We start from the raw sequence: 10,765 nt of genomic DNA on the forward strand, positions 1-10,765 counted from the left end.
AAAGTAAATCCGACAAGGCTATGTTCTTCACAATTATAATGCATAATAAGTGGACCATACTAGTCATCAAAATTGAATAGCAATTATACACCAAATGGGAAGATTACCTCATCTTACAATCCTTTCTTCACCAATATAAACATTCCAAAGCCTTCTCAAACAAATTTACTTCACCTAAGGCTCATACCAATAGCCATACACAATTCCAATCTAATATCAAACAAAATCAATGAACCAATACAATACAATATTAACATGATCATATTTAGGCAACTTATATAAAATTATAATGTAATCTTTACATAAATAAAAAGCCAAAAGTAATCTACACAAGAAATCAATACAATAGTATCATAATCAAATCACCTATATTATATCTAAAATTAGGATTTCCTTACTTGCACGGTTTCATAGGAATTTTGATCTAAAATCATTGAAATAACATCACTTATAACACAAACTATTAATTCAAATCACTTTCTGCAAGACCCCTGGATTGAAGTCAAAATATATGATTTCATGTTTTGAGAAGTCTTAGAAAAGCTTTTGAAGTTTGGCTCCCTTAAGATAGAGAGGTCAAGGACGAAACACCATACCTTTATTAATGATAAGCCACGAAATTGATGAAGATTTGATGGAAAAATCAAGCTCCTAGCCTTAAACTTGTTTCAAGCTTCAATGGAGTTCTAAAGAATTCCATTTGGGGTTTTGGGGTTTTTATTTGAAAAATAAACTCAAATTTTGGTTCTAGAATTCTATGAGTCACTTTAAATACCCAAAACACATTAAGTAACTGCATAATATATTTTTAGAATATTAGGTGAATATCCTATCTTGCCCTTAGCTTGGTCGAGATACCAGCAGAAAATTGTAGGTGTCAAACGATGAATCAATGAACGAACTGGAGACCAGAAGACGAGCAGTACTGGCAAGTCGTCATTTTGGCAAGAGACTACTATTTGGGGGCGTTATCTAAAATACCTATCTTTTTAGAATCGTCCCCTATTGACGTACCATTCCTTGAAAGGCGGGGCGTCGTAGACGGAAACTACCTTGGGCAAATTAGAGACAAACGTTCGATCAATCTCAAGGACCCTTAGGATAGTCCTTGGGGAGTTGTGCCCGGACGTTTCCAACCTAAATATACTCTTCAATATGTTAGGAACCTATCCAATAAATTTGAACTCAAACCAACACTTATAACATGATTACACTAAAACACACAAGATTTCTCAAGGAAAAACTTTCAAATGTCTTGGACGTTCTTGGATGTTTAACCACCAAACTCAACACATTGTCGCTGAACACTATCATTAACCACTTTAAGACTTATCAAATCATGACACACATGTTAGTGTCTTGTTTCACCGAGTTCGTTTTAGTGTGTTACAAGTACAAATTAGTTGAGGGAGTCCTTGAACAAGGTAAAGTTTACTAAAGATAGACTTCTCATGGATCCTAGTAGAACAGTGTTTGTCCGTCAGGCACTTTCACCATGCGCCGCTCAGAGCGCCAAGTCTACCTAGAGACCTTATATTCCCCCCCATCTTCTCGTAGTAGTTCATAATTATGTACCTATATTTCTTAATTAATTCCAACACTCTAAGGTACATCTAAACATCATGAAATCATCCATAAAGATGAGATCATGATCCTTGAATCCATAAGACAATTCAAGGGAAGTTAAGATTTAAGTCAAAGAAGTTAAGAGTCTTGTGTAACAGTTCAGATGTAAGTCAAAGTAAGTTCTTAATGTTTTCAAGAGTCTTAAACAAAAATTTCAAATCTGTTTTAAGGCTAAAGCTACATGTTGACCAAAGAATAACGAGTTGAGTGTAAATCTCAATAGTTATAAGGGAACTAAGAATTCTATAGGAGTTAAGTTTCATGTTGAGAAAAAAGTAAAGAGTTCTGTTCATTTCTCAAAAGTTATAAGGGAACTAATCATTCCCTAAGAGTTAGAAATGTTTTCACATTTTGATAAAAAAAAAAGGAAGTTAGACTTCCACAAAGTTTATGGCTAGTCTTAGGAAAAAGGGAACTATGATTTCCAAGAGAGATTTAAAACAATGTCTGAGCAATTACCTCAAACCGAAGAAATAGTTGTTTTAAAAACACATGATCTAAGAATTTTGGGAGTAGTATTGAGAAACTACATGGGTACGTGAGTTCATAAAAACTCACATCACCATAAACCATGTAGGGAACATGGATATAGAAATGATCATACTTTTTAGATAATTCCTTAGTGCTTTTTATCATAAACGAGTGGATCCACATAGTGGTTCAGGTTCTATACTAATGGAAAGGTGAAGAGCGATCCTTTTGCAACGTGAGGTAAGACAATGTACCATCGCTTAGGCTTATGATGATGGTTGTCGGTTAGATAATCTCCCACAGAAACCGTATCACTTCATTATAATCAAGCTTGAGTTTTTTATAGCACTATCTTTAAAGAACATAGATCTTTACTCTTCTTTTACATGATTTAAAATATATACATTGCACGTGTCCTTAATTCTTTATGATGAGTTGGTATTTCATGAGTTGAGTAGAGTCAAGGTAAGATCTTCTTAATCATCTCAAGATTTAAATTGTTGTTTAGGTTTCTAACTCGCATACTCGTACATTCAATGAATCGGTTCTACCTGGCCTACATTGTCTTATGATGTAGACGCAGGTAACTGGGATGAGCACCCAGCGCTTCGTTGATCTAGTTGATCATTCGGTGTCAGTGGTGACTCTCTTTGCATTATCAGGACACTTTTATTTTGCTTTCAAAAATTTTCATTTATCGGATGTTGTGGGGTATGCCACAACATTTGACGTAGTATTGTATAGGCTTAATAGCTAGTCAGATAGTCAATTTGAGTCTCTTCCTTGAATTGCATACTTTTTGCTATGAGAATTCAAGTTTTATTTTTGTAAGACAAATATGTTTTAAGTATTTCTTTTATGAATGTTCTTATTTCATATTTGAGTTAAGTTAAGTCTTCGGCTATGTTCAGAAAGACAGGTCAAGTTTTTGCTCAAGACTAACTATTGTCATTGGGTGTCGGCCACATCTAGGGTATAGGCTCAGGCGTTACATGGGTATTTACATGCATATTATTTCATGGTGTAGTATTATATTTCATCTCATGAAATTGTATATTCTTGATATTTGATTACCTCTATTTGATGAAACTTGACTGGTAAGTGTAATATAGATTAGTATAATTAGAGATTTGATTTTTCTTATATAAGCTCCTAGCACTACTTCATCCTTCTTGGTCAATATAATATACTGGGTAAACATGGTTTTGTCCTCATACTATTTTTGTCGCACTCTTTGTGGTGCATATTCGATTACGAGTACCAGCACATCTTGTGATGCATTTGGAGTCCAAGCTTGGAGTGTCTTGGAATTGTGGTGCGCTGCATGAATTTTTAGAGGCCTATACCTCCCTCCATCTTTTACTTATTCTGTTATTTTAGTATTAAATTAGGATATCCTCTATGCTGACTTTTTCATTTTAATTTCAGACTTACATCATGTTTTACAAGCTCTTGTAATAATGACATTAATTCTTTGGTGGTACTTCTAGTTTTCCCTATTTCGTACTTATAAGGAACTTAGTGTTGGAGATTTTTGCAAAATGTTTACCTTTTGACTCACTAGTTTGTTAAGTTTGATATAATATGCTGGGTTGGCCTACCGATTCATAGGGAACATAGGTGCCATCACGATTTGTTAATTTTTTTCGTGATAGAACAACCTTGTTGGGAAATCCTACCTGTGGAAAAATGTATTTATGGTAGAAGACGTCCACACGTAGGATATAGAGGAAATAATAGAGGTCGTAGAGATAGATTAAATTGTAACACAGGTAGAGGTAACGCGCAACTAGGCAGGGAGGTATCTTGTGTTGATGATAGAGCTCAATATTTTACATATTCAGACAAAAATGAGGCACAGATGTCCGATGCAAGGATAGAGGTACTATATTTGTCTATGAACAACTAGCTAATATATTATTTGATCCATGTTCAACCTATTCTTATGTGTTTGTCACATTTGTCTTTTATTTTGAGATGTTTTGTCATATTTTTTTTGATCCTATACATAATTCTACCCTAGTTGGCAATTGATTCATAGTCCCCTATGTTTACCGTCTTGCCCTATTTTTTATATAGCACCCTATTTGGCGATTGAGTCATAGTCCCCTATGATTACGTCTTTCCCTATTTTGTATATAGCATTTCAGATTTGGGCTAATTTGGTTATTTTGGATATGGCTGACTTCGACATAATCTTAAGCATGACTGAGTTGTCCCCTCATTATGTTGTTCTTAATTATAATGCTAATTCTATTACCCTAGACATTTGGGGAAGGGAAAAATTATAGTGGGAAGGGGTGTACAAGCCTCGTGAAGTTAAGATTATATCCTCTATCCAGGCTAGTAAATAAGTAGTGCAAGGTTGATTACCTTACTTAGATAATATTGGGGAGGTGGGTATTGAAGCTCCGTCCATCAGGTCTAATCTTGTGGTGTCCAAATTTAATGAAGTTTTTCCAAATGATTTGCATGGAATGCCTCAGGATGGAGATATAGATTTTTATATCGACATAGAGCCTCGTACGTGCCCTATTTCAATCAATCCACATCGCATTGCTCCAGTAGAATTTAGAGAGCTTAAGACTCAAATCCAAGATCTTCTTGATAAAGATTTTATTTGTCCTAGTGCTTTCCCGTGGGGTTCTCCTTTTTTTTTTATAAATAAAGTTTGTAGCATCAGGGTGTGCATATATTTTTTGCAATCAAATAAGGTTATTATTTTAAATAGGTAACCCTTTCCTAGGATAGATGATATTTTTTAGAAAATAAAACGTGCATCAGTTTTCTCTAGGATTGATTAAAGATTCGTCTATAATAAACTGAAGATTAGGCCTTAATATATAACCATGGCGACATTTAGGACTCATTATGGACATCATGAATTTTTGGTTATGTCATTTTGGTTTACTAATGTTCCTGCAACTTTCATGAGCTTGATGAATTGAGTATTCAAAACCTTTCTACACTATTTTGTGGTAGTCTCTATCGATGAAATTTTTGTGTATTTGAAATGTAACAAAGAGCAATCTTCGTACTGTTCTTGATATTCGTGGAAACCAAAAGTTATACGCAAAATTTCCCAAGTGTTAATTTTTGTTGATGCCTGTCATATTTTTGGGGCATGTGATGTCAAAAGGAGTAAGGATAGATCACAAAAAGTTTGAAGCGGTTAAGAATTGGGTCATACCTAGTTTGGTGGCAGAGGTTAGAAGTTTTGTGGGACATACTAGCTACTATTGTCATTTTGATAAGAATTTTTTTTCAATTGCTACTCACTTGGCTAATCTGACCAAAAAAGAGGTACTGCTAGAATGGACTCAAAATGTGGGGAGACCTTCCAAAAGCTTAAGACTCTATTGACCACCCCGCCAATTCTATCATTACCTAATGAGGGTAAGGACTTTATTGTCAATTGGGATGCCTCACATTTTGGATTGTGATTGGTGTTGATGAAGGATAAAAATGCCATAGCTTATGACTCACATCAATTAAAGGTGCACGAGAGAAATTATCACACTCATGATTTAGAGTTGGCAGTGGTAGTATTTTATCTTAAGATCTTGCAACATTATTTTTATGGAGTTAAATGTGAGGTATTTACTGATCATCATAGTTTTCAGCATGTATTTCCCCAAAAGGACTTGAAGTTGATACATCAAAGATGTGTGGAATTAATAAAGGATTATTATGTGACTAATCAATGTGATCCATGTAAGGAAATTGTTATAGCTGACTCTTTGAATCAAAATGTGATAAGTGTGGGTAGTTTGGCATTTCTGAAAGCGGTGAATTGTTACATTGTATTGAAACTAAATCCAAATTCATAGAGGAAATAAAGGCCAAGCAATTTGAAGATTGAGATTTAGATGAGCTTACAAAAAATAAATCAAAAGGTAAGTCTCAAACGAACAACTCTAGATGAAGATGGTGTGCTCAATAATAAGGGTAGAATATGTGTTACAAGAGTTTATGAATACATCCCAAGGTTATGGGCGAAGGCCCATGATTTACTCTATTCTATTCATCCAGGTGTCAACAAGATGAATATAGATTTGAAACGAGTTTATTGGTAACCACTATGGGATAAAACATTTAGAAGTTTGTGACTAAGTATCACAACTGTTACCAAGTGAATTATGAACATCAAAGACCTGTAGGGTTGCTTAAAAAGAGGCCAATTCCGAAAAAAAAGTACAAAAGGATAGCCATGGATTTTGTGATTGGCCTTCGTATGATTTTGGGAAAATTTGATTCTGTTTAGGTTGTGGTTCATAGGCAAAGTAAATCATCCCACTTTATTCCAATAAGGGTGGAATACCATTACAAAATATTCATAAGATTTATGTAAAGAGATAGTGATGTTGCCTGGTCTTCCCCTTTCCATCATCTAAGATCATGGTACGCTTTTCACTTCCATGTTTCGGAGGAAGTTGCTTGATGAATTGGGAAAACAACTCACGTTTATTACATCATTCCATCCCCAGACGGATGGACAGTCAAAGAGGACTATACAAGTTATAGAGGACAAGTTGAGGGCTTGTGTAATTTACTTTTGATGGCATTGGGATAAGGTTCTACCCCTATGTGAGTTCTCTAATAATAATAGTTACCACTTGAGCGTTTATATGGCACCAATTGAGGCATTATATGGGAGAGGATATAGATCGTCCATAGTTTTGTTTGAATCTGAAGACGTAAAACCTTTGGGGGTGTAATTAGTGAAGGACACTCAAGATTAGGTGGGGAGAATTCAAGCTAAGCTTTCAGTCACGAAGACTAGACGAAAGAAGAATGCGGATCACAATTGTTCGTCAAATCATGTACAACCTCGTTCATTTGTACCCTACCTTTCCTTAGTTGATCACTCGGGGGTGAGTAATGGGTAAATTTATATGTACTGCATCAATTGGGTTTCATAGTTATAAAAATGCTAATTGAAAAAAATTGGGGTTGAAAATAATTTTGCATATTAGTAACATTTTCCCAACGTTGTTAAGATTTGGAGGAATTAAGAGTCATAAAGTGTAGCAAAATCATCTAGAAATCAGGTGGAATATGTGTGGATTTAATTTCATGAAAAGATAAATAACTTGTTAAGGAATTCATTCCTGAAGGATTTATTTGACCTAATTGTACCACACAATCTTTTAAAAAGCGTTCTGAGTGAGTTATTTAAGCTCCACGCCTTTTTTCCTTTAAATCAAAAGTCAAGCAAAATCAATTGACTTTACGACATAAAATTTTATAAGTAGATCAATAGGAATTGACTTTGGATAAAAGAACGCTTCCTTAGCGTAATTGGCTAAAAGTATGTTGTGAAAGGGAGAAATTAACAATCTCTTAGAAGCTCATTGCCTAGATTTGTGCCTATCAAGTAGGATTGTTACCGCTACAGCGACTCCACTACATCGGGATGGTTGCTAATATAGCTGGCGAGGCGGAGATGGAATTAAAGGACTTTGGTATTTATTTTAGGCGGTGCTCATTAGTTTACTTTCTACCACTGCATTGAAATTTTTACCGATGTAGCCATGTCATTATAACGGGATGGGTTCCTCTGTAGCGGGACTACGGGTTTCTAAATCGTAAAAAAAGCCCTTAGACAACATTAATTTGTATTTTTTTTACTATTTGTGTTAAACGACGACCCATTTGCTATTCCAACTTATTTTCCACCCTTCTTGAAGCTAAAGGGAATATTTCTACTCCTTGAATTCGTTTTTGATTCGTAGAACGTTATAAAACCGCTCAATATTAATCGCAAATGATGTCTTGATGAATCTAATGGTGGAATTAGCTCTTAATTGACTAGTTTTTGTCATGGGTTTGATCTTGGTTCGAAGTTTGTTAGTATTCCATGAATTTAGTGTTTATTTAATTATTCCCATGTATAAATGATTGTTTTTACACCATAAACAAGCGGGACGAATACGAAAAGGAAAGGATCAAGTTGTCAGGGGTTTCAACCTTGTTTCGAGGTATGTGATGGTTGTGATTCTAGTATTATCTGATATATACTTGATTTTCTTTGTTGTAATACTTGTATATGTACGCAAGTTTCAATATTGATCATAGATGTTGAAAGAGATATATGAATATAGGTACCATTAAATCATGACTTTAATATGTGATCCTGATGTGTTATTGTAATGTTTGATTGGGATCGGCTTCCACGTTCTGGCACACTAACTGAGTTCCAATTGCCACATTATGGCATGGTAACTAAGATTTCCACATTTTGGCATAAAAACGGTATTGGATTGCCACGTTTCGACATGCTAACAACTTAACTTTGGGTTCCTAGAATTGAAAAACTATGTAATAAAGCATGTGCATTGTGAGGTTTATGGTTATGATAATATTGAATATGTTAGCAATTATGCATGTTTTATAATCTTTTAAATTTTTATTTATATTATACTAGTTGGTCAACCCCGTAATTCTAGCAGTATATGATTGTTGTGTACTAATTGTGCACTTGCTCTTATTTTTGTAGAGTAAACGGCATCTTCACGCGATTGTTAACAGACCTCACTTAGAAGATTGGTAATAGCTTCGAGTTCAAGGGTGAGCCACATCATTAACACTGCCATAGTATTCTCTTTAGTGTATGTCAGCAATTTCCTGACCTAGACCTTGTTTTTGTTAGTTAAATAGTACACTAGAAATTCATGATAGATTTGGTTCTCCTTTCTAGTTTTTTGGTACATTGACTTTAAGATTCTAGGTTAATCTTTTGCATTGTTAATTAGTTATTTGATAATTAATTAACATTTTCTTTTGTTATTTTTCTTGCTTTTGTAACTTAAATGCCTTAGTTTTTAGATTTATTGCTATGGTTGGTTGCTAATAGTGGTTTTCCCACCTAGTTATAGTGCAGGCTATAATCACAATGTTTCGGGTGGTGACCAAGTAGTATTCACAGCCTAGGCTCATTGATATCGATATTTCTGAATGAGTCTAGTAGAGTGTCGTGGAACGGTACGGCGACACCTTTAAATTTCTACAAGAGGCTATAGGACTTTAGGAAATCTCCATTTTCTTTTGTCAGTTTTCTGATATGACTTGATTCCAATTGGTATCTGATGATTTGCATTAGTATCAAACTTATTTTACTCTTCGATCCGCAGATGGTTAATACTTTCTATAAAACTATTAGCCGTGTAGTTCCTACTAATGCTTCAGTAGAGGACCCCCCAGGCCGAGGTTGGGTTAAGCAGAGGTAGAGTAAGTGATGGGGGTAGAAGCCAGGGGAAAGTGGCGCCTATTGTGAATGAGGTTTCAAACGACTATCTTTCGCTGAATGCAAAACCTCTGGTACATAATGAAGAGACAGAAGAGGAAGTAGAGTTTGACAATGATGAGGAGGTTTAAAAGAAGGAATGAGTGCAGGCTTAAGCTATAGGATTCGCTCCCATTTATCCGGTTTTAGCTAAACAGATAATGTCATTTTTGAAAGGGTTTGTTGTTCCGGGGAACGTTCCACCAACTAAATTACGGAGAATCCCCCCCTTGCTAACCCTGTGGCAAAACTTATTGGATAGGTAGGTAATTATTCTTTCTTCTCCCTTTGTTGGGTTCTTGTGATGACCAGTAATGAGCATGATATGTTGACCATGTTTTTGCAGCTCAAGACCTCTCTATTTCATGGTTCAGAGACAGAGGATGCTTATGAGTTCATATTGTATTGTTATGAGAGGTTTCATAAGTTGTGTATCGTTTACCAACATGGGGTTGAGTTCATGCCTTTCCAACTTCAAGGTGAGGGAAAGCAATGGTGGAGAGATTTTATGGAATCAAGAGCCTCTAAATTACCTCCATTTACTTGGACCTAATTTAATGCCTTGTTCTTAGAGAAGTATGTTCCAATGACTTTCAGATATTCCAATAAGGATTAGATTATAGAATTAGAATATGGTACAATGTGAATTTTGATGAAGCAAAGTTCCATACATATCTTGTTATGCTACACAATTGGTTACCACTGAAAATGAGAGGATTTGGTTGTTTATTAAAGTTTTTGATTTAGAACTTAAAGTGTAATATGTTCACATGACTTCTACAGGAATGAGCTTCAACAACATGACCGATTATGAAAGAAGGTGTATGTTTGAAGTAAGATGGTCAATATAGGGCATTACATAAGAGTGTCAAGAGTTCATGAAGTTTTCAGGGCTTCTATGAAAGAGGATACGGTCGACCTATCCTCGTGGCCAAGACAATTAAATCCGCAGTTCCTTCCTCTACTAGTAACTTTTAAAGGACTCATTCTAATAATTTTTCAGCTGATCAGAGTGTTAGGCACATGGAGGGAAGAAAAACATATGGAGGCTTCACTTTATTTAGTTGTGGGGAACCTGGATACATGATGAGGAACTTCCAACAATTGCGTCCATTTGAGTCCAGATAGCAACATTCTCGAGCAATTGTACCCCCATGAAATGGTAATAATGGTAGGGGATGTACACAAGTATGAAAAGGAGGAAATCAGAGAGGCCGTGGTGGTAGAGGAAATTGTAACACAGGTCGAGGTAGCGCACATCCAAGACAAAAAGGTAGCTTTTGTTCTATGATAGAGCTAAATTTTATGTGATATTCTTGACGATCATATATGAGTTTCTACCCTAGTACGCGCCTCATTTCTAGCCCTTCATATCGCGTTGTT

The sequence above is a fragment of the Solanum pennellii genome, chromosome 10, assembly GCF_001406875.1.
Source record: "Solanum pennellii chromosome 10, SPENNV200".
NCBI classification, from domain to species: Eukaryota; Viridiplantae; Streptophyta; class Magnoliopsida; order Solanales; family Solanaceae; genus Solanum; species Solanum pennellii.